We start from the raw sequence: 26,461 nt of genomic DNA, 5'->3' as shown, positions 1-26,461 counted from the left end.
ACAATGAAAGGTTAAAGATGGTACAATCTCCTTTACATCTTTTTTTTCTTCACAAGCTATATCCCTTACCCTCGAAGTTTCCTCCTTTCCACTTAAGATGGAAAAAGAAAAAGAAAAAGAAAAAGAAAGAAAAAAGGAGGTCTTAAATATAAATAGGTCCTACATTTAAAATGTGTACATTTACATATGGGTGATGTGTTAATTTTAATTCTTTTTCTTCTTAATTTCTTTAATTTCTATGATGATTACACAACAAACATTGCTGTTAAGAAAAACACTCACACAACAAACAATTTAATTTACATTTAAACGTAAAAATTTGAAGAATAATAAAAATTGCTAATATAATATAGTTCATAGTGATACTCTTAATCTGCTAAAAAGCTATTTTTAGCACCATAAACAACAAAATGCATGCTACATTACTTTAGCATCCAAACTATAGTAAACTATAAAAAATGATAGCTTACTATAGCTAGAAAGTTATAAAAAAAATTTAATTCCAATTCTCTCTCTTCTTCTATTTCTTTCTCTGTTTAGCTCTCCAGCTGTTCCCTCTCTTTCTTCTATCATTTTGTTTTCTCTCTTTTCCTCAGACTCAATTTTTTTCTCTCTCTTCGCTCTCTCTTTTGTAGTGATAATGGGTTTTGTGGCCGGTTGTGGGTTGTTGGGTTTAATGTCATTTTGAGCCTAGTAGTAGTGGTGGCAGTGGCTGGTGCTGTTATGTTTTTATGGCTAATTGTGTGGGTTTGCTGGGTTTTGTGGCCAGTTGTGTGGGTAGGTTTGTTGGGTTTTTGTGGCAAAGAGGAAGAGGGAGGAAGTGAGAAAGAAATTAATAAATAAATAAACAATGTTTGGCTTAGATGTGAAAAATAAGAGAATTGATGTAGTGAGAGTCACAAAATGGAGTGATAAAATAGATAGAATAAGTTTTTAAGATGTTAAAAAGTAAAAATTTTACATTTACCATTGTGAATGCTCTAATAATGCATAATTAATTTAAGTTGTAATGGTCTTTGTTATGTGTTTGTAATTTCCTTTTAAATTCATATATCAATAATATTTAAATTTGAAATATGATATATTATAAAAAAATAAATAATAGAAGAGGAATTTATTTTCAACAAAAAAAGAAAAGATTCTCTTTTACTGGATATAAGTCCCTTGAGAATGCATCCAAGTGGAATCTCCTTGTCCAATACCCCCACCCCTAGAAGAATGGAATAAGCATCATAGAGGAGGATAGACACTATAGAGTACAAAGTACTTGAGAGATGAGAGGCATTCCAAACTAGGCATCAAATCTCAATTTGTGCATAATGGCTTTTAAGAAGTTGCACTTGATATAATTAAAGCATTCACATCCCAAAATTCTATTCCATCCTATTTTATCATCTCAAAAAGCTACTTTATCAATTATACCATACCATTTTACAATATTCTCAGCATCCCAACTTTTATTTTATAATACAACACATTAAAATAATATTTCTACACAATAAAATAATATATTCCAAAACTCAAATAAAAACAAAAACCCAAAACCTAGAGAGAGAGAGAGAGAGAGAGAGAGAGAGGAATCGATAAAATGAATAAAATATTAGTTTCTTTTTTTAGAATTGCACTGTAGCACTATTGCAAATGTTTTTGCAATAGTTGGTTTTTACAAGTTTAGATGCTGGGCTTGTTTAGTGCATTAATCCTAAAATTCTCTTATATATAGCATTTGCAATACCATATGCGAATGCTCTAATAAGTATTGAAATTTTGTCTTATTTTTATTAGCACAAAGGGCTAACATGTAATTTTGCTAAATCGAAGGGGCGAAATTTCAAGGCGACAACCAACAAGACCACCAAAAAAAAAAAAAAAGGAAAACAAGCATTTATTTTTCTAATCTATGTTTATATCTATACGACTACACCTACATAAATTTCTATATAATGTTTTTTTTTTTGGAGGAATTTATTTATTTATTTTTATATAATGTAAGTATGTAATGTTAAATCTTTTTACTTTTGTTAAATAATTTTAAGTTACCATATAAGTTTTTAAAATCCTTTTTTTCACATCATTAGTCAAATATACATTTAATATGAATTTTAGAATTACAAAAGTGCTAAATCATGTTTGTTTAAACTAATTAAAATCCACACATTTTTTTTTTTTAGTAAAGCAACCCAATACCAAATAAATCTGGTTTATTTTTTTAAATTATAATTAAATTAGATATATTATTTTCTATAAATTCTCTAACTTGGCTTTTATAGATCAATATCATATATAAATTATTTCGTCCAACTTTTTCATGTATTGTACATTTTGTACTGGTTAATGATTTACATTATGTTATTTCTAGCAGTACTAAGGATAACTTTTTTTTCATAATATTTTTGACAATATATTAAAAGTAATAAGTTGTGATAAGAATATCATCACTTACATATAAATTTACCTTGATTTCCTTTTTTTTATGCACCAATTATATAATATTCGCAATGGAAAAAAAAAAATTGTATCCCTATATTTATGGATTTGCAAAAGCCCATAATTTAGTTTGTACCATTTTTCTCTTGGTCGGTGATTATCACTTTCAATCTCAAAATCCCAAACATATAACATTTCGGACCTCCAATTAGGCCTAACAATGTGACCATCTTCGACCATAGGCCCAACGCTGAGATGTCTACCGAGCCTCCTAAGTCTTCATAGGCTGAACCTGTAAAGGAGTTAAAGCCGAAGCTGGTTCATTTTATTTTATTTAAAAAATAAATAAATAAAAAACCCGAAGGTGGTGCCAAAATCATTTTTAAGTTTTTACCTCGTTGAATTTGAAGCCAAAAAGAGAGATCGAAATGTATAACTCCAGTCTACAACTATAAAGGTAACTACAAAGGTTAGGCTCTTCTGTAATTGTACTCTAATTATGTAATATATTATAAATCCAGTTTAAAACACTAATAATATTATTTTTGTATGTGTTAAACACTTATATTACTGTTTTAACACTAGACATGATTATAAGCTTTCTTGAGATTGAGCTTCAACACCATTTCAGCTTGTTTTCCTTTCCGTTTAGAAGACAGGAAATTTTGCTTTCGGAGAAAAAAAAAACTTTTTGGATTTCAAGGGAACAAGGCCACTAAAAATTGGTAAAAAAAAAAACATTTACATTTCTTATCTATATTTATATTTATATTTATATCTATTTATACATTAATGTTTATATAGGGTCTGTTTGGATAGAACTTATTGCTGAAAACTGAAAATACTGTAGCAAAATAATTTTTAAATATGTGAATAGTACTGCGGGATCCATTTTTAATAAAAAATTGCTGAAAAAGTCTGTGAATAGTGCGCGCACAGTACGTGCACAGTGCGCACTGCGCGTTTTGTCCCTTGCAACAAAAATGAAAAAAAAAAAAAGAGGAGAAAATGCAAGATTGCAAAACGCAACAATTATAATTTGTATCCAAACGGATACATAATATAAAATGAAATCTTTTTAACTTTTAGTTGATCTTTTTTTTTATAAAGTTACCATACAAGTTATCAAAAATTCAGTGTTTTACATGACTAGTCAAATATATTTTTTCAATTTGATTTTCAAAGTAACAAATAGTGATTGTGGGGTCAATGGGCTCAAGAATACATGTTGGGCTAGAGGCCCAATCCGAGGACATTGAAAGGTCCAAGGATGTGGGAATATCAAACCAAGAGGCAGTACTGATGGATAAAGAAGCGAGGTCCGATCAAGGTTGTCCAAGAAGGTGGTCCGAGGAAGAATATGTCATCGGCTATGTAAAGCTGAGGTAGGAGAGGGTTGTCTGGCGTTCAAAGGCGATATTCTAGGAAATCCTATAAGTAAGGGTAGGCATGGTGGATATACAAGATAAGAAGGAAGGCTATGAAATATCTAAGAAAAAGTTGTTACCACCGCATTGAATGCTCTGTAGTTAAATCTCTGGCCGCATTAATGGGGAAGTGATGCCTGAGTATTAAGGTTCAGCCTTACAGTTGTCTCAAAAGACTTCAAGGATAGGTGGATGAGACAAGCATTTAAATCAGAAATCTGATCCATACGTGAAAGATGGAGAGGAGAAGGGAGATAATATAAAAAGTAAAGGAAGACATTCAGGAAGGGGAATCGGGGAAAAAAGGGAGAAAACACTGTACACATTAGCATCTATAATTGTAATCTATCTTTGAAAGAATGAAAGATAAGATCCATCATCCTCAGCTTGTGTCCGAGGACAATTTCTGTTACGTCAACAATCCTATGCGTATGATGTTGCAATCTAGCTCATCATTTTTGTTATTTAACATCACTAAAACCTAAATTTCAAATCTACTCTCTACAAATTTTATTGTATTAAACTTTTGGGACCTATTCCATTCTTACTTTTGAGTTTGGATGCAAATTGTGACCTTACGATGATAAACTATGTTTGTTTAAATTAATTGAAGCCCACACATTTTTTTTTTATCTATAAAGCAACCCAATACCAAATAAATCCTTATAAAATTAGGTTTATTTTTTAAACAATAATAATAATAATAATAATAATTAAATTAGATATGTATATTGAAACAGAATTTAACGACACCAAGCTACGGGTTGCAGCTAAATCCTTATCAGTGGAAATGTCTTCAAAATTCCCAGCAATTGCCTAACAAAGACCAAATAACTAACAAGAAAACAATAGAACGAACACAAATGTAGTAAAACACTAGAATATCAACTTTTTTGGGGGGGGGGGGGGGGGGGGGGTGCGTTGCCTCAAATACTGCTGGGATCGCAAACGCTCTGGAGCCATTTTAGCTTGTCTTCATATGGTCCTAAATTCACGAGCTCATGGTCATCTAACCACTAAAATACCTGTTCAATAGCATCTTTAATCTTTTTATTACATTCATGGTCAAGCTTGGCACCAATCTTCTCATCATTGATAGTATTCCTCACCTTGCAAGCATAGTCCACCAAAGCTTTCCTAGCATTAGACTTCTTTCTGTGTTCATCATCTTTAGCCTTGTACGTCTTTGCATCCTTCACCATCCTCTCAATTTCTTCACTAGACAGACTTAACTTATCTTTAGTGATGGTGATCTTACTCATCGAACCAGTGGTAATCTCCTTAGTAGAAACATTCAAGATACCATTAGCATCAATATCAAAGCAAACTCTTACCTTAGCTACACCCCTGGGTGCTGGAGGAATACCACAAAGCTCAAATCTCCCAAAGAAGTTGTTATCCATAACTCTTGCTCTCTCACCCTTGTAAACTGAGATGGTGCTAGAAGTTTGGTTGTCACGTAAGGTGGTGAAGTTTCCCTCCTTTTTGGCAGGAATGGCAGAATTCCTTGGAAGCAAAACAGATATCTTTCGTAGGATCAGTTAATATGCCAAGAGACAAAGGGGTGACATCTAAGAGCACGATATCTTGAAGTTTCTCAGTATCTTTACCAGTCAAGATAGCAGCTTGAACAGCGGCTCCATAAGCCACAGCCTCATCAGGATTAATGCCCTTACAAATCTCCTTCCCTTTGAAGAAGTCCTGCAACAACTGCTGCACCTTAGGAATTCTGGAAGAAACACCCCCAAACAACAACATCATGGACACAATTCTTGTCCATCTTAGAGTCGGTCAAGCACTTCTTCATAATATCAATACACTTCTTGAACAAATCCATGTTGAGTTCCTCAAATTTGGCACGGGTAATAGTTGAAGAGAAATCCACACCTTTATACAAAGAATCGACTTCAATGTCAGTCTCAATTGCAGAAGAAAGAATCCGCTTTGATTTCTCAAAAGCAGTTCTTAGCCTCCTAAGAGCTTTGGGGTTATCACTAACGTCCACCATGTGTTTCCTCTTAATTGTCGCAACAAAGTGTTTTACCATTCTGTTATCAAAGTCCTCACCTCCAAGGTGAGTGTCTCTAGCAACTGCCTTCACTTCAAAGACACCATACTCAATAGTAAGCAGTGAGACATCTGCAGTACCACCACCCAAATCAAAAATCAACACATTTTTCTTGCCAACGCAGCCAGACTTCTCAAGACCATATGCAATGGCTGCGGTAGTTGGTTCATTGATTATACGCAGGACATTCAAGCCTGCAGTGCATCCAGCATCCATTGTGGCCTTACGCTGGAAATCATTGAAGTAAGCAGGGACAGTAACAACCACATTCTTCACAGTTGTGTCCAGGTAGGCTTCGGCCATCTCACGCATCTTCCTAAGGACCATAGATGAGATTTCCTCAGCAGAAAAATGCTTCTCTTTGCCCTTATAGTTGACCACGATTATAGGCTTATCACTAGGACCTTCAATAACCTTAAATGGCCAAAGGTTGATATCACTCTGAACCAAGGGATCAGAGAATCTCCTACCAATCAACCGCCTTGCATCTGCAATATAATACCTTTTTAGAAATAGTTCAAATAGAAAATGAAAAAAATTATTAGACAACAATAAAGCCCAGGAAGCAGAAATTAGATATTAATTTTTTAGGAAAATTACACTTTACCTACCTGTTGTTTGCTCAAAAAACACTTTACCTACTTGTGGTTTAAAATTGGCATTTTACCTACTTGTGGTCTAATATGTTAACCCAACGTTACCCACCTCTGTCCCTGCCGTTACTCTAACACTATTCCACTAGAAAAAAAAATAGCAATTGGATCAAAACACTTTCCTTTGGGGAAAAAAATCCCCCTTTACTCGTATACCCTTGTTCAAGATTGTGGTCCTCTCTATCAAGATCAACTTGTGAAATTCTCAGCATCAAGAGAAGATGGTAGTCCGATCAAAACCTATGTGAAGGATATTGAAGATTTTCTCTCTTCATTTAAACAACAGATGCAATTTTGATAGTTAGGGTTCTTGATTTCTTTTTCAAAAATTGCTCGTAGATTCTTTTTTATTCATTACTGGTAGGTTACTTGATAGAAAAATACTGAGAGTTTCTGCTTTGATAACCGCTTTACAGTGAAATAGAAAAACCCGTAAAAATGTAAAACATAAAAGCAGAGACAAGTATTTTTTTTCACTAGGAATAGAACAATGAATAAAGAAAAATGATCTATTAACCGCTTTAAAGTGAAATTTTCTTGTAGATTTTTTTTAATATGCATATTCCGTTAGGAGCCTGTAGAAATTTTCAACTGCTGAATTTTATATATTGTTTAATGAGTTAAAAGTTGCTAGTGGTTTGGTCCTTTGTTGTGTTGTGTTCTGTGTGGACCCTAAGAATCTTTTTGTATTGAGAAAAAAATGTGTAAATGTGGACTTTGTGGTCCATTCTCATGTGGTTGTCTCCCAAAAACAGAACAAACACTTTTGTCTATTTCTGCTATGTTTGTGTTTTATTCTTTTGTCAAAAAACATTTTTATTTAAGCATTTATTTTTATGCAGATGGCAGATTTGAAGTTGACTGTTGAGATTAATTATGGTGGCAAGTTTGCGTGGAACCCAAACCTAAAATATATAGGTGGCAACATAGCATATGAAGATGTTGACCATGATTGTCTAAGTTTTTTCGAAATACAAGGACTGTGTGAGAAGTATGGTGCACCCCGTACAAGTACATATCATTACCTAATTCCTGGAGGTAATTTGGAGGAGGGCTAAAGAATGATAACTAGGGATGCTGAGGTGCTGTATATGTGTGAAATTCACATAGCATGGCCTACATATAGGTTGGTATTATATGTGGAAGGTGGTGAGTAGCCACTTGCTATTGAAGTACCTGGTCAGAATGTTGATGGTATGGAGGGGGAGGTGGTAGAAGGTGGTAATGTAGAGTATGAAGATAATGGTGATGTGAGTGATGTAAATGAAGAAGTGAATGTGGACGGTGAAGGACATGAAGTACTAGAAACTTAGCAGAATGACAATGTGGACTTTGATTGGTTGGAGGAAGGGCTAGAAGGGCCATATTTTAATGACAATATATTTGGGGAGACTGTAACCCCACAAAGGAGTAATGCAACAGCTATTGAGGCCCCACAGAGGAGTAATGCAGTAGCTATTGAGGCCCCACAGAGTAGTAATGCAGCAGGTGGAAGATTATGTGCATCCTTGCTACCTAAGGGAAACATATCTTCAAACGTACCAGGAGATTATTCAACCAATGCCTGGCCAATCAGAATGAGTTCAAACTGGACATGCTGCTCCTGTTGCTCCTCATGTTTACAAGCCACCTAGTAGGCCTTCTAAGCTAAGGAAAAAAGCCCCTGAGGAACCAAGAAACCTATATAGGGTATCTAGAATGAACAAGACTATCAAATGTGGGAAGTGTCATAGAGAATGGCACAATTCAAGAGGTTGCGAAGCTATCATTATTGGTGAGACTACATGGCAGGGGAGATAGAGGCTTCAAAAGGATAAAGTTGTAAGTATATTTAGAGTTCAACCCTAGTCACTTCGTTTCTTGCTTCATATGTTTGTAAGTTGTCATTATTGCTATCATATGTTTGTAACTTGTGGTGCTGTGATATTTGCACAGGGAGTTAATTCTGCAAGTAGGACCAAAAAGAATATTACTGAGGCAAGACCTCAAACCACAACTCAACCTGCATCCCAACTTGCATATCAACCTTTTGCTGACACCTCTAATCTCAGCCTTCATCCTCACAACCAACTAACAGAGCTTCAACTCCACAAGCTGCCTCTAGGGCCTTTTGGTACTCTTCATCCAGTCAACCAAACTTTCATGTGCCCAGAGAAACATGAGATTCTAGACCATCATCATCCCAGGTATTGTAGCTTTATTTATATAATTTTCATTTTACCTTACCATCAATTAACTTATCTGTGATTATGATTTTGTAGCCAAGAAGTGGTGTTGCTGGTGTAGCTAGTGTGATTGGTGCGTCTGCTGTTGCTAGTGTAGCTAGACAAATAAATGGTGGATGTACTACTATGGGTACTAAAGGAAAGGGCAATATATCAAGTGTTACAAAATCCAAGGCAGTAGGTGGTAAGGGCGGAACATCAAGACCATCAAAGTTTCAACCGGTTGGTGGGAAGGGCAGTACATGATGACCAACAAACTAGAAGGAAGCTAGATGAGATGTTTTGTTTTTTTGTGGTCCACATACCTAGTATAATTGGTTAGTAGATATGTTTCTGTTTTTTTGTCAACAATGATTTTACTTTTGGTTGTAATCTTGTTATTAAGGTACAAAGGTTTTAATATTTTGGCAATATATCGTTGTGCTATTTTTTGGGACGTGCCATTTATGATAGAATGATTAATATTTTGGTAATTTATTAGCTTTTGGCAATGTGCCAGGTAATAACAGATTGGCTGTGTTGTTAGCTGATATGGAAGAATTACTTATATTTTGGTCATATATTGCACTTATCAAGTTTTGGCAATGTGCTAAGTAGTGACAGAGTGGCTGTGTTGTTAGCTGATATGGAAGAGTGCCAATATTGTACTGTTATGTACATTCCAAAATGTTTGGTTATGATAGTTGAGTGCCATCAATTTACAAATACCATCAATTTATTACCAACAATCAAATCAAGTGATTCTATTACCAAAGTTGTTATATTACAACAATACAGCTTACAAAATGACCATTTGAGCATTCAACCTACAAAACGATACAACTTACACACTGAACTAAACTCAATGATCCAGCCAACCTCAACAAAACAAACACATAACCATCATGCTAGGCCTAAATCTCTTAAATTCTGTTTTGTTGACGTAAAGCAAAACAAAAAACCAACATTACAAACACACAAAAAATCCCCATGACACCACTAGTTTAAGCTTGCACAATCTCTCATTATCTCTTGCCTTCATTGCTTTCTCCCTAGCTTCTACATGTTGTTCATGAGTTTTTATTTCCCTCTTAGTAGTTTTTTCTTCCATTTCCCTAGCTGACTTTTCCCTTAGAAGCATTGGTAAAAAGGAGTTGTTGTAGAATAAGTGCCACTTGATGAAGACATTGCATAAGTTGCTCAAGAAACCTTCACTGAAACTACTACCAAAAAAAAAAAAAAAAAGAACCTATTAGAAACACAAATCCAGCACAAATGAGTTATTGATAGAAACTATGTTGTTATCTGCTTTACCATTGGATATAAATCAAAGTTTAGGCTTTAATTCCTTTTTGGGCTTAAAAATGCAATGATAAGTGATAAACTTGGTCTTCTTTGTGTTGGTATTGAATTCCAAACTTGACTCTAAAAACAATCTCAAATCTAACAAGACCAGCCTCTAATGACTGACAAATATGGCTATGTACAACAAAGCATAGTACCTAGTACAAGGTCCTTGAGTACAATAAATGTTCCTCCTCTGCCTAACCTTAGAAAATACTGCTAAGTTATTTTCAAAAAAATAGAAAAGTAATACTGCTAAATTGTGCCAATGAATAATCATGGTGAAAGGAACATAATTATTGAAACTTTGTCTGCAATGTCTTCGTGGGGTCCTCTTTGTAAAGTGTATTCCCAAATGCAAATATGGTTGAATTAGAGCATGTTAAGCATCTTACCCAGAAAAGAAATAGACATGTTGCACACTCAAGCCTCTGTTTCACAACTCATTGTAATATTCCTCTATTTTCTTTATAGATACATGCACTTTGTCATCCCTTGTGATAGAGTTAAAGGCATGGTTTTGAAACCCGGACCATTCAATGAACCGTAAAAGGGTAAGGTTCAAGGTTTTTGAGGTTGGACCGAGGTCGAACCATGATGACGTCATAATTTATTTAATAATTATTTAAAATATAAATATATATATTAAATTAGTAAAAATTGAAAAATTACATAAAAAATCCAAATAAATATAGAGATCTAATAGAAATTTCACATCAATATATATATAAAAGCAGAGACCTCATGCGAGAAAGCATGAGGTCCTGCCATGTGGCGATCTAATGTTACGTTTAGTCTTTCACATTAACTTCTTCATGTCATTCTTCTCTACTACTCAAACACCATTTATCGTAAATAACCCAAGCCCATCTTTAATAGCTGATGTAAATGATAAGGATTAGTTAATGATAATAAATAATATGACATCCCTTTTCACCTCCTGACTCTTTGAATTCTTCAAATGCTTCAGTTGCCACCTGGTATTAAATTTCTTTAAGATTTCCAATGTCTCTTTTCTCTCTGATTGTTTTACCAGTAGTGACTCAAGGTGAGTTCTTCCTCTTTTCCTCCCATGTTTTTTTTTTCAATGGATTTGTGGCTAATTTGCTTTAGACGTATCTATCCATGTGTAATTGGTTTTCCCTGTGCTAGCCGCTTTGTTTGACAACTTTGTTCTTTTTGGATTCACAATTCCAGTTCAATGTTTAATCATTTGGTATTTTATGACATTAATTTTTATTAAAAATCCCATCACTTTTGGCTTTAATCAGGTGATCCTGGGTTTTGTTCTATTAGCTATTGTGACCCCAAATTCTGGAAAGGCTTTCAAAGCCTTTATATTAAAGGTACTTTCTCTTTTGTCTCTTTTGATTATGTTAGCTATCTTTTTCCACAGTTGTTGATTCAAATTGCTATGAAGTTTTGGGATTTAGACTACATGATTGTTGGTGAATGAAAAATAGTTATTTCACATGTTGCTCATAGGAGAAACGAAGATTGGTGAGATTTCTTTCATTCAATTGTGGTTCTATCAGGTACTTATCTATCTATTTAATGATTAATTGTAAACATTTGAATTAGTCTATTATGAAGTTTTCGATTGCAATGAGAAAGTTAAGGTGCCAATTCAACATTTCATTTATTTTACACAAATTATGATCTAGAAGAATGGGGAGCTTTTTTGCCAATTTCTGATGGTTGAGGTCCCTCAATTATTATCATGGGTAGTCCCTATTACTGGTGTTTTGGTTTCCTTGCGAATAAGAAACTCATCTCTGTATTGCTGGAAACAAAAATATTCTGTATTTACCTAAAAATTAAAAACCAATTCTAATTCTTTGTTCAATTTTGTGACATTTGTTTACCTATGGCAAGGTTGGCTTGGAACCAAATCACCAAGATCTCTCTCATTCATTGACTGTTTTTCAGGCAACAACTGTAAGTAACCTTTATTCTATCTTTTTATCTGTCTTCTATTTCTTTTGATATATTGATATGTTGTTTGGGTGGGTGCCTTTGGCTGCTTTCAACAATATTTGATGATTTGCTATGCGTTTGATTTTTGATTTTGATTTTTTCTAAATGGACTAACCAACCAAACGTAACTCATATTTCTTTTGCACCATCTTAAAAGTTTATAGCCTTAAATCTTTCTCTCCACAATTAAAGCCCCAAAAGAACTATTTGCTTTGATCTAATTTGGGTGATTTGGAGGCATGGCTGTGGCGAGTGGAACCAAACAATTGAAGCCCACATGTCCTCCCAAATCCTTGCTAAATCTTTTTTTTTTTTTCCTCTTTTTCTTAAGTTACTTTTTTATTACAATTTTGTTCTCTCATATCATACCCATTATATCAATGAAAATGAAGAGGCCCTTTTATCTTACTTTCCTAATATTAATTTCCCATATATAGAGCTTAAATGACTAAGCAAGACTAACCATGTTTTGTGTTATTTCTATATTGCTTAGTGTGGGGGTAAGTTTTTCTAATTCACATTATTAGTCCAAAATTTTACAGAGACTTTGTGGCTGAATGAGTTTTCAAGGTTCAAATTTTAATAGGTTGGTGGTTGTTTTTCTGTGTTTTAAATTAAGTTGTGACCAAAAGATAATTGAAAAAAAAAAAAAAATCTCCCAACTTTAACGGTTTGGTTTCAGGAAAAATGAGCACAATGCATTTATGCTTCCATCTAGCGCAAGCGTCATATTCTGCAAATCATAAACCTAGGTGTATTTTGTTCCATCTTCTCTTTGGCGCAAGAATTGGCTGGATTAGTAAAATACTAATGTTTTGGCACATCATATAAACTTCAATTTTTTTTTTAATTTCTTTTTGACATGAATATTGATATTAGGGGGAAAAAAAAAAGGAGATGCAAAATCAATTTTTTTTCCCCTTCTTTGTTCATAAACGTTCCACAATTCTTTTGTTGACAATTATATTTGTTTCCCCAGTATGCTATCATTCTATAATTTTGATTTTTTGTCCTTTGTTTCTTGAGAAACAATCACACATAGAAGTAAAGGAGAGGGAATGAGTCTAACACAAAAGCATACCACAATACACTCTCTCAAGTAATGTGGAAAAATAATCTTTTTATTTTTATTTTGAATCAAACACACACATCACACACGAGGGATTGTGCTTTTGTGCTTGATTCTCTTCTTAATCTATCTCAAATTGTGAATAACTTTTAATTTTTGTGATTCTAAAAAAAAAAAGTTCATAATAATACGAGGAACCTATACATATCATTTGAGTTTGGGATAAGTCTAACACACCCTCTCTTGGCTCTATCTCTCTACATCACCAACACCTGGTGATCTTCTCATACAATGTAACTAATTATCTAATGTTACTGGTATACTAAACAATTCTAATTGAAAACTAACTATAAATATATTTTGAAATTGGAAAAAATGTGTTACTTTATGTTATTACTTTAAAATATGTTAAACATTCTACATAATTTTTCCTCTAATTTTGCATTTAGCTTTTTTGAACCTCCATTATGTTTTTTTTTTTTTTTTTTTAATGTTATGCAAAAGTTCACATTAACATATTTTACTGTTATCTCATTAATGTCTCATTAATTGACTAAGCTTTAACCACATTTTTCTCTATTTTTCATGTCTTTTAGCATACCCACCATTTTAGTATTTTAAAAAAAGCAAAAAAATAACAATAATTAAAGACTAATAGTAATAACTAACCAGATAAGGTTCTGAAGAGAGATAGAGAGACAAAAATGTTGTGGATTATTAAATAAAACATATTGTTTCACTATATATTACCAAAAGACTTGTGACTGTCAAAGCATTTGAAAGAGAGAAAGAGGAATTTGAGATGTCACCACCTCTGTTATATAGGCCTCCCACTACCATCAAGATGCCGAAACCCCTACGGGTTTTTTCTTTTCTTTTTTCCTTTTAAAATTAGGGACTTAAATATGATTTAGGTTTCGGTAATTGAGTTGGATAGTTTTTGTTTTGGGTATTTAAGTAGAGAGAATATTTGGTGTGCAATGTAAAGCCATGTTTTACCATGGTTTAATTTTAAATCATCTATAAGATACATGCATACACATTTGCCCACATCATATCTTAATGTCACACTATCGATGAGTAGAAGATAGTGAGAGAGTTGGGCATACTTTCATTTTATGGTATGAAATATGAGAACACAACACAAATTAATTGATTTTCATGGTCGTGTTACTCTTTTGCATTTATCTTTGGTTAATTTCATGATTTAATAAAATAATTACCTTGAGAAGGCTATAAATATACAGTGAAACTACTAAACTAATTTTAATATCTTAAAATATATATGTTTCTTTACTCTAATTTAATTTACTTTTTATTTATAATATATGTACAATATTATTCAAAACCGTCGTACATAAAATATCAAAAAATTATCCATGCATCGCACGGGCAACTTACTAGTTAAATTAATTTATGAAACCCAATAAAAAATTTAATAAACATTTTCCCATGAAATTAATTTTTTTTTTTAAAGAGCAGTAACTTGAATAGTGGGGGACATTAGCATGTATAATGTTATATATCTTTTTTGTTGTAAATGTATAAAATATTTTGTGCATTTGTTTAATCTTATAATGTAAATCTTACATTTATTGGACAATCTTATAGTGTAAAGCAATAAATAAATTTAATAAATTAATGTAAGAATTGGTGGGTTTGTACTTTGTAGAATTAAGAATTAGACTAATCACTAAATAAATTAACTAAGAAACAAGTCAACAAAGGTCCAGAACCTTCCCATAAAAAATTAAAAAAAAAGTCCAAAACTTCTTTTTCAATCTCGTGTGGCGTGCAAACTTTAAGTAAAAAAAAAAAAAACAAAATCCCAAAAATTCAGAACCACAAGTCCACTGTGTACCTAGAGCTTTCAAATCTCAAGCTTTAAGTAAAAAAAAAAAAATCCCAAAACTTCAGAACCACAAGTCCACTGTCTGGTACCCAGACCTTTCAAATCTCACTTTTATCTCTTCTCTTGTTAACATCCTCTTCTCAAATCCTTCTTTTCTCTCGTGAAACACCCAAAGTTAGGCTAGTTCAAATCTCAGTTTTTCAGTTTTTGCCAGCAATGGTAGCCATCAGCACGGTAGCCTTTCAGCTTTTGCCAGTCAATGGTAGCCATCAAAAGCCAGCAAAGGGTCTACTCTGCAGCAAAACGGCTGGGTCCTTTCTTTTTACCCTTGTTCTCGTTGTCATCTTTCATCTTCTTCCTCTTCTTCTGTTCTTCATCTTCTCTTCTTCTTCTTCTTCTTCTTCTTTTCTTTCTTTTATAAGAGCTTAGGCCTGAATCGTGAGACCCGTTCACAGTTCTCAAACCCGGACGGTTCGACCGAGGTTCGCACGGTCCACTGGATTTTTTGTGTAGAACGGGTTTTGGAAGTTAAAGAACCATCCCAAGGAGCGGTTTCCGATTAATCCGGTCGAACCGCATGGTCTGGTCTGGGTTTCAAAACCATGGTTAAAGGTAGCTACAATGTATCACTAACAAACAGAAACCAAAATTTACAATAAGAGGAATATAGAGAAATTGGGAAAGCACAGCATGTGTTTTGTAATTCTAAAACCCAACTTTGTTATCTGGTCACAGAAATTGGGAAAGCTTTCCCATAGAATTGACCAAGACATATATGAAGGAGCTTATGAATGTTTGGTTTACGTGGTGCACTAGGAACCAAGAAATCAAGTAATCTACCAGCAATCAATCAAGTAAGCTACTAGCAATTTAAAAATTAAAAAAAAAATCTATTAGCAATTTTTAAAAAAGAAATCAAGAACCCTAACTATCAAAATCGCACTTGTTGTTTAAATGAAGAGTTAAAATCTTCAATATCCTTCACATGGGTTTTGATCAGACTGCCATCTTCTCTTGATGCTGAGAATTTCACGAGTTGATCTTGATGGAGAGGACCACAATCTTGAACAGAGGATATATGGGTAAAGGAGGTTTTCTTTTTCACAGGAAAGTGTTTTGATTCAATTGCTTTTGTTTTGTTTTGTTTTTTTGTTTTTTTTTTGAGTGGAATGGTGTTAGAGTAACGGCAGGCGCAGAGGTGGGTAACGTTGGGTTAAAGTGCCAATTTTTAAAGCACAGGTGGGGAAAATGTAATTTTTCCTTTTTTTTTTTTTTGTTGACAATAATATTTTATTTGTGAATTAAAGGAATGAAAGATGACATTTCGTAGCTCATATAATAAAACTAATAAAATATTTTTAAAAGGGAGAAAAGCAATCAACTATTGGCTTATGAAGCTGCTCTTGATAACATTGTTATTTCACGTTAAAATCTTAAATTTGATTAGAGCTGATGCTACATGGATTCAAAGTTTGAAAATTTTAAACGGAGAATTGATAATTACAGTCACTAAGAATTCATAATTTATGCATATAACGGAAAAAGTTATGAGTTCTTTAAATGATTTTTACTATTGAAATTGTGAATGCTATTAACATTATTAAAGTGATTTAAATGGAGAAATTTTTATTTTCTGCTGAACTGTTGTAGGGAGGAACATCTTTATGGCTAATATGTGAGTGAACAATAATTTGAAAAAGAAAAAACGAAAACAAAAGAAGAGAAACTAGAAAATTCTTGAAAATAAATTTTTTTCCCCTTTTCTTTTAAGGATTATATCATATCATACATGAGCAATCAATTGTATTTTTGGTGAATGAGAATTTAGAACATAAAACTTTATCTGTGATTAAATACAGTCCGAAATAAGTAGTTCTAAGTTCTAACAGTTGCCAAAATAATAATCCATGTAAAAGCAAGAGCCAAGAAGACAGGCTTAGACAAACGCAATATATAATATGACTACCAAGAATATACATTGATTTTGGTAAGTAAAAAACCAAGTTTTTTAGAATTTAAAAAAAAAAAAAAAAAAAAAAAAAAAAAAAAAAAGGAAAAAGTTATTTGAAGATTACCGAAAACAGAGTTGGTGGGGGGCAAACTGGTTCATGGCGGCATCACCAACCAAGCTTTGGGCAGGAGTGAAAGCAACATAGGAAGGAGTAGTCCTGTTACCTTGATCATTCACTATTATCTCTACTCTTTCATTTTGCCACACTGCCACACACGAGTACGTCGTTCCCAGATCGATCCCTATCGCCAGACCCTTTCCTTGGTTTGACATTCTTTTGCGGAACAAATTCAAAGACTTCATTTTTTGGAACAAATCAGGGACTTTTGAAGTAGATGAATTAGTAGTATGAGACATTTTTTTTTGAATAATAATCAATATATATATATATAAAAGCAGAAACCTCAACTGAGAGAGCATGAGGTTCTGCCAAGTGGCACCCTTCTTTGATTTAGCCATTTAGTTTTTTATTTTTATTTTTTCTACTTCCATCTCATCATTTAACACTGCTACTCTACGTTTCTCTCAACTCTTCCACTTCCCCATTAATTCCATAGGCTATTCAAAATTCTAAAACGTTTTTTTAGTTCTCTCAACTCTTCCACTTCCACGGTTATAAAATGCTCTCAGAAGTCTCAATGATGATGCAAAGCATGCCGCATCATATTTACTAGCATGGAAGTCTAAGCACGTCAGGTGTGAAGTTAACAAGGCTGCACACCGAATGGCAAACAATGTTGCATTGTTTCTGGATAGTCCTTCCATTTGGTTTTAGGATGTGCTTGATTGTATTGCTAATATTGTTAAAGTCTAATTCTCATCTGTAAGGACTAATTCGTAGTAATAGAATGCCCTTTTACCATCACTTCTATCTTCTTTTTAAGTTTCTCCTTTTTATATTTATTTTTTTTTCCTTTCTAAAATTTTTAGTTTGTCAATGCCATTGCTAGCTTTGCATGATTAATCACAAGTATGATATAGTGGTGATTCAAAAACATTGTTTTTATTACTCACAATTTTATAACTTAACATTTTGCTTGTGTAGGCTAGATAGTGCTCTAAATGTGACTAAATTCAAACATGGCAAGGGTTTAAAATATTGTTCTTTTTTCCCTTTTCGGAAAACGCGTTGCATTCTTGGGTAAGTAAGAGGAAACCCAAATACAATAGTTTATCAAATATGAACTAAATTTATTTATGATATAAAATCTATCTATATAAAACCAACAAGGAATTGGTCATTGAAGAAAAAAAAAACAACACATGGTTAGGGTTTTGTTGTGTTGATATTAATGTAAGAGAAAGGTTAACGGATGCCTTAAGGGCTTTGGTTTATGATATAATTTTTTTTAAAATTATAAGAAAAGAAAAAAGTAACTGCTTTCAATAAAATTTTGCATTAGAATTTTCGTAAATCCCATTGTCCATACCCTAAATCTAATATATAGTTTATAATTTAGCCGTGTTGGGTGTTTTGTTGAATTACAGTCAAAAGAATAGGCATATATATATATAAGGAAGTAACTTATGAAATCCCATAACAAGGGCAATAGCGAGGAGTTCAAGCATATCCAAGTCCAATTATTCTCTCTTACTTCTTCACCAAAATTGCCTAAGTATCATCACAATTGAATTTTCCCTTTGAAGTCAAGCTTTTCTTTTATATCTTTCATTTTTATGTTCTTCATCAACTATCATATGTCAATATCGATAGTTTGTGACTAATATCCTTTTGCTGGTTGGTTAGGATTTGGTTTACTTGTGATGAGAATGGGTGTTTGGGATTTTTAAATCTCTACAAAGTCCATAGATTTTTACACTTTTAGTGGAAAACTTAGTAGATTTGGTTTATAATGATAAATAGATTTGGTTTGTCTATTATTTTACACTTATACTGGCAAATTTCGTACATAAACTATGACTATTGTAACTAAGAATAATATTATTGATGAATCCAATGAGTTATAAGATAATTTCTTTTAAAATATTTGAAAGAGACCTCATATGAGAAAGCATGAAGTTCTACGAAGTGGTGTATTCTATGTAAAGAGAATTGATATTTTCTCAATTGTGCCACATCCAAGATAAGAATAAATTAATGGTCCGTTTGAATTGAGGGAAATGGAGGGGAAGTAGAGTAGAATAGAGTAGATTTAGCACAAAATTAGCTTATTTTTAGCCAAATCTACTTTACTCTCCTCCACTCTCCCTCCTTCCTCCCTCCATCCAAACAGACCATAAATATTGATTTTTTTATTTTTATTTGATTCAATGTTTCAAGAGTTTTCTAATTAAAAAATAAATATTCTTTGTATCATTTGGTTCAATGTTTCAAGACTTTTCATTCCTTACACATACACACAACACTCTTTAATTTGCATTTTAATTCATTATTTTTACCTCTTGCACTTCTACCCCTTTATATATACCTACTATAACCCTTCATGACATCCTACGTCAAATACACATAGACAAAAAACAATGTCATTTTCCTTCAATCTTTCAACTACACCTACCTAGCTCTAACATTGTGTCTCATCTAATCCTAACCCGTATAAGTTGGCTACAACCAAGGAAGAGGGACTTGCATTTTATATTGAGTAACAACGACAATTATGATTTTTATGTTAATGTCGGATGTTGTGGATTTGCGAGTTTTGTAAATGATGTGATTAACTGTGGGTATTTAAGATGTGTATTTTGTTTTAGAATTAATGAGAAAGAGAAAGACACATTTTATATCAAATTTTATTCTATCATATTCCTCCAAAGTTTTTTTTTTCCTCATTACTTCAATTGAATAATTATAATTGAATTATTATAATAGATATGTGTATGCAATTTATAATTGTTGTTTTTAATGATGAACTCATTATTAATAAATTTCTATAACAATTATGCTATAATAATTATACTATAATAATTATACAACATTTTCTAAAACCATCTTATATAAAATATTACAACATTATCCGTGCATCGCACGGGTAACTTACTAGTAATAATTAAAAGATATAAAGCTTTATACATCGTGCGCTATATATAAAGGCATAGACGCACAGTATCTATAGAGTCCTTGATATGCTTCCTTTACCCTGAGAATAGCAAACGGTGATTATCCAGTAGACACCAATTAACTTAAACCTTCTTTTGCATTGGAGGAGTCCAATGAATTATGAATCACATCCAAATCTTGCATAGAGATCATATACGCAAAAGGTTGGACAACTTGGCATTGCAATCTATGAGGAATTTCATAGAACCAAGCTAAAGCAATAGAAACAAATCTCCAAGCTCGCGCACACTTCCTCCATGAAGGATAAATTTTTTAGCAGGAACGGAGCAAAGAGTTTATCCTAAGGGGGCCAAATCATGAAGTGAAGAAGAAAAAAATCATTGTTTAAGAATTAATACTTGATATTTGAAAAGTAAAATTAGCGTCTATCCATTGTTGACAAAATATAAATAGATATGATATGATAGGATATTTTGTTCTTAGCACATTTCAACTTAAACACATCAAGATGTAATTCAATATTCTTTTAAATCCCAAAGTTCATTTATGATTACTTTTCATTAAATTTCTAATTTTTGGGATCTCTTTTGAGTTTAGACCAACTTAATTTATTCTTTTTATAGAAATATTAGAAAGGCTTTATAATTTTAAACTTTAAAATCCAAAAATATATACAATAAAGGAACTTATTAAAATGGTAAGGTGCTACGGCGGACTATATTGACCATCATCATTTTGTTGAAAGGGTTTGGCACAAATTTGTTATTGCTTTCCAGAAATGTTGATGGGACTGCAAATGCTCTCAAGCCATTTCAGCTTGTCATGATACAATTGTGAATCTACGAGCTGGAGATCATCTAACCATTGAATCACCTCTTCAATAGCATCTCCAATCTTTTTCTTAAATGCAGGGTCAAGCTTGGAACCAATCTTCTCATCATTGATAGTATTCCTCATGTTGTAGGCAAAGTTCTCTAGAGCTTCCTTAGCCTTAATCTTCTTCCTGTGATCATCATCTTCAGCCTTGAATCTCTTTGCGTCTTGGACAATCCTCTCAATCTCTTCAGTGGACAGCCCTGCCTTGTCATTGGTGATAGTCATCTGCCTCCTCACACCAGTGGTCATCTCCTCAGCAGAAACATTTAAGATGCCATTTGCATCAATTTCAAAACAAACTTTTATCCGAGCAACACCCCTGGGTAAATCCTCCCAAGAAGTTGTTGTTCTCAACTCTAGCTCTTTCACCCTCGTAAACAAACTCAGGTACAGAAGTTTGATTGTCAACCGTGGTGGTGAAGAACCCCTCCTTCCTGGTGGGAATAGCAGTATTTCTTGGAATCAAAACAGACATCTCTGTTCCGCGAACTGATACACCAAGGGAGAGAGGGGGGACATCCAAGAGCACGATGTCTTGAAGTTTCTCCTTTCTCATACCAGTTAAGATTGAAGCTTGAACAGCTGCTCCATAAGCTACAGCCTCATCAGGATTAATGCTCTTGCAAAGTTCTTTCCCATCAAAGAAGTCTTGCAACAACTGCTGCACCTTGGGAATTCGGGAAGAACCACCTGAAAGAACAACATCATGGACACAGCTCTTATCCATCTTAGCATCAGTCAAACACTTCTCCACAATATTGATGCACTTCCTGAATAAATCCATATTGAATTCTGCAAATTTGGCACAGGTAATATTTGAAAAAAAATCAATACCATTATATAAAGAATCGACTTCAATGCAAGTCTCAATTCCAAAAGAAAGAATCCTCTTTGCTTTCTCACAAGCAGTTCTTAACCTCCTAAGAGCTTTGGAATTCCCACTAATGTACACCTTGTGTTGCCTCTTAAATATTTCAACAAAGTGATTCACCATTCCATTATCAAAGTCCTCACCTCCGAGGTGAGTGTCTCCAGCAACAGCCTTCACTTCAAAGATTCCCTCTTCAATGGTAAGTAGTGAGACATCTGTAGTGCCACCACCCAAATCAAAAATCAACACATTACTCTTGCCAATGCTATTTGCAATCTTGTCTAGACCGTAAGCAAGGGCTGCAGCAGTTGGTTCATTGATTATACGCAGGACATTTAGGCCGGCAATGCTTCCGGCATCCTTTGTAGCCCTACGCTGGGAGTCATTGAAGTAGGCAGGGACAGTAACAACCGAATTCTTCACAGTTTTGCCTAGGTAGGCTTCGGCTATTTCACGCATCTTTATTAGAACCATAGATGAGATTTCCTCGGCAGAAAAGTGCTTCTCTTCGCCTTTATAGTTGACCACAATCATAGGCTTATCACTAGCACCTTCAATGACCTTGAATGGCCAAAGTTTGATATCACTCTGAACCAAGGGATCACTGAATCTTCTACCAATCAACCGCTTTGCATCTACAAAATAATTTCCCTTTTAAGAAACAGATTTGTCAAATAGTAGATGAATAATACAATCTTAATGCACAAGAAGCATTATATATTGAGTTTTTTTATTTTGCGAGTATACTTTTTATTCGTGAATTTAAGAAATTGAAGCGAACATTCAGTAGCTCATGATCCTAATAAGATAGTATAAAAGAGAGAGAACAAAGGAAAAATCAAGATTAAATTGTAAATTACACCCAAGTTTGGGGTTATTTTGATTTTACTCCCTAAAGTTTCAAAATTTCAATATGCTCCAATAACATTAAGGTCTTATTTGGTACACCATTTTAAACATATGTTTTCAAATTTTAAACAACATTACACTTATTTCTACATACTTTTTCACCCACACATATTTCAAAACAATTGAAAACTGTTGTTTAAACACACGTACCAAACCGGTCCTAAATATCATGAGTAGTCTTTCCCTTCCAACTTTGTGTTGTGCCTAGCTATCTTAAGCGTATAAGATTGGCGCCACAATGTTGGCCTCTATGTTTGTATCTTACACCTTCTATGTTTGAATTTGTATTGGTTTCAACCCTATATGTTTGGAACTGTCATACATCCTCTATCTTTGAAATTATTTTAATTGATTTCGTGCTCAACAGCTAACCGAAGATCATTTTGAGCCCTCTTCTCGGGGAAGGAGTTTTTTTATAAGGCATAAGAGCATCCACAACAGTGAAACTAAAAATTTAGTTATTTGGCACCATAAAAAGTTACAATATCTATTTTACCTATACACATGTTGCAGCAGTGAATCTATTTTAGCTTTCAACACAATAAAATAACATAAATATCACAATAAAATAAGATATCTACTACAATAAAATAATATATCCACTACACACAACTATCACAGCCACACACATAACTGGGAAGGCCATAAATCTTTTTTCTTTTTAGCTCTAAGCTACAGTGCACAACCATAGATAGATGTGCACTGTAGCAATAAAGCTAAAAAAATAGCTTTACCTCCATTGTTGTATGGTTATTTTTGTATTTTGGTGGACCTAAAATAGCTATATAGCATCTTTTTAGCTCCATTGCTACAAGTGTTCTAACACATTGATGGAAAGCAAATCCAAATGATGATAACTAAAGTTAGGAGAGCAAATCAAAATATTGAAACTTTACAGGAGCAAAATTAAAATAACGCCAAACTTTAGATATATATCAACTATTGCAACATGTACTTAAAAAGCTGCTTTTTATAACATTGTGATCTCACGTTAAAATTTTAAATTTGATTGGAGCTGCTTTTGATAACTTGTTTTAAAAAACAAGTTTGAAATTTATAAACATAACTTTAATTAATACCTTGATAATTACAGTTACTAAAGCAAATGATTCATAATTAATGCGAAAATAGAAAAAAGACTTTTGGTTTTTTAAATGAATTTTATTATTGAAGTTGTGAATTCTTATTCTCCGACATTGAACCCTAAATAGAATTCAATAGATGACATTATGATATTTAAATGCTTTAAAAAAAAAAAAAGTAAGAATATTTGAATGCTACTATTTATTTATTTTTGATAGGTGAATGCTAGTATCAAACATTCTTAAAGTGATTTTTTTTTTTATATAGGTTATAATTAGTTCAATTGGTCTGATTGAGGTACAATCCCCACCTACACAAAAAATCCAATTAGTATCTTGGTTTGATAATAAAGAACTATTATTATGAACGAACACCTAAGTTGAAACCCTAAAAAATACATGTGATTTTTTTTCCTTTATGAAAAATTTTAAAGGAATTAAACTGATGAGCATTAGGAACAAAATTTAACAATGATTACAAACAGCCCGACATACATCCAAATAAATTTTGCTTTCCACAAAACTTGTTACCCAATAATCCATATCAACAGGGTTCTAAAAAAAATAATAAATAAAATAAAATAAACATACCAATGTCTTCACATTCGCTCTACGCTACGCTAGTGCAAATAATAAGATCAGATATTCAACTAGTTGGTATTTTATGATGTGTTTATAACATCTAAACTTCAAAATTTCCCTTTCCAATTATACCTATTAAATTATATATATTTTTATTAAAAAAAAACTCATTTTATGAAATTGTTAGCAATTGTGTGGGTGTATGTGAGAGTATAATTCATTAAGATTTTAAGTAAATAAACAAATAAATCTTTATTTCAAAACAATACCCATAAAATATGTCAACCAGCAATAACATATATTGATATTGGAAAGTGAAAGCTAAGATTTTAAGTAAAAAATAAAATTAAAAAAACTTCAAAAAAATGAAACTTTTTATTAATCCTTTTTTTTTTATTTGAAAGGAAAAAATTACCAAAGACAGAGTTGGTGGGGTTCCTGGCAACCTAATTCTTGGCGGCAACACCTACCAAGCGCTCCATAGGAGTGAAAGCAACATAGGAGGGAGTGGTCTTGTTACCCTGATCATTCACTATTATCTCTACGCTTTCAGTTTGCCACACTGCCACACATGAATTCGTTGTACCCAGATCGATCCCAATCGCTGGGCCCTCTCCTTGCCTGTTGACCATTGTTACAACAAGTTCCAAGACCTCTTTTTCAGAACAGAACTTCAACGACTCTTCTTTTTTTCTTTTCTTTTTTTGGCCCCCGAGGACGAAGAAGTTCAAAGACTTTAGTAAACCAAAACGAAGTAGATGAATGAATACTATAAGACTACACTTCGGCAATGAAAATGTTGAAGAAGGTCCAATATCCTTCTGGGGGGTGGGGAAGGTGGAGGCTTTCTGTTGTAAACCAAAACGATGATGCAATGGAGGCTCTCTCTTTTGTACCCAAATATGTTTCAGTAACTGACTCCGTGTTTGATGTTTCCACTTTCTAGATAATGCAATTGATTTTTTTTTTTTTTGGAAAAAATTCTTATACCAATTGAATTTCGAAATGCTTTATGCCACGAACAATATAGACTTCACAACTCCTCGAAAATACTGATGTACCCTTATCAAAATATAAATAAAAAAATAAAGATGTTCCCTTTTTTTCATTTCCAAAATTAACTCTACCAATTTAATTCCAAGCAATAATTTTTTTATTAAAAAAAAATATGGTTCTTGATTTTTCAAAAAATATAAATTAATGATAAAAGATATTTTGACAAATGATTATAAAAGAAATTTAAATAGAAAAGAATAATCTATAAATACTATAAGGCCAAAGATGTTTAACTTTTGTTTGACTTCACAATAATATAATATTTCATCACATAAACTTTTGAGATCTCCTAATTTTATACCCCATTATTCTATAATATATTTTAATTTAATTTTACATTTTATTCTATATTTAAATCCTACATTAGAATTTTACCAAACCATATTTTCTTAAAATAACAGAATACATACTTTCATATACAAATACAATCATAATAAATGTCTAATAATATTATAATATAAATTTTCTCATTTACTAATATATTAAATATCAATTATTAGTATTTTTTTTTTTGTTTGCCTTTTTCTCCGTTGTTTTATTGCACTTTTCATTGTTAGGTCAATCAATCAAGTTATGTTATATTTCAAATAAGTAGCACAAAACATTATTTCAACCATGGTTATCAACTACCATTGCACACCTTTGGACCTTTGGTGCGATGGTCACTTCACAAATATAAGTGCTTGTGGGGTGTGGAGAACTTCATACACATATACACTTAGATTATTCTAGAGTAGAATTTTATCTTGTATATATAAAAATAATAATAAAAAAAACCATGGTTATCAACTACCAAATTTGATAATAATCATAAAGCAATAAATAGGCACACACATTGATAACGAAGCGAAAAACCAATAAAAACCCATTTTAACGGAAAAATCAATTAGGGAGATCCAATCCCATTAGAAAATCCACCTCAAAAAAAAAAAAAAAAAAAAAGGAAGTAAACTACTCATAAACCCAACATTTGCACTACCTTCGAAATTCTTCTTATGAATCTTTTTCACGAATGAATCTCACCCACAACATCAGAA

At 32.7% G+C, this 26,461-nt stretch overlaps 2 pseudogenes; both read right to left on the bottom strand.

Annotated features, from left to right (window-relative positions):
- Nucleotides 1-2,552: 2,552 nt before the first annotated feature.
- On the bottom strand, nucleotides 2,553-17,305 carry LOC142640078 (heat shock cognate 70 kDa protein 2-like; annotated as a pseudogene).
- A 3,505-nt stretch (nucleotides 17,306-20,810) lies between these two features.
- On the bottom strand, nucleotides 20,811-25,000 carry LOC142640077 (heat shock cognate 70 kDa protein-like; annotated as a pseudogene).
- Nucleotides 25,001-26,461: the final 1,461 nt, after the last annotated feature.

Source organism: Castanea sativa, chromosome 6 (genome assembly GCF_040712315.1).
Source record: "Castanea sativa cultivar Marrone di Chiusa Pesio chromosome 6, ASM4071231v1".
Taxonomy (NCBI): Eukaryota; Viridiplantae; Streptophyta; class Magnoliopsida; order Fagales; family Fagaceae; genus Castanea; species Castanea sativa.
The sequence above is the reverse complement of the archived record's forward strand: the minus strand, read 5'-3'. Positions and strand labels throughout refer to the sequence as shown.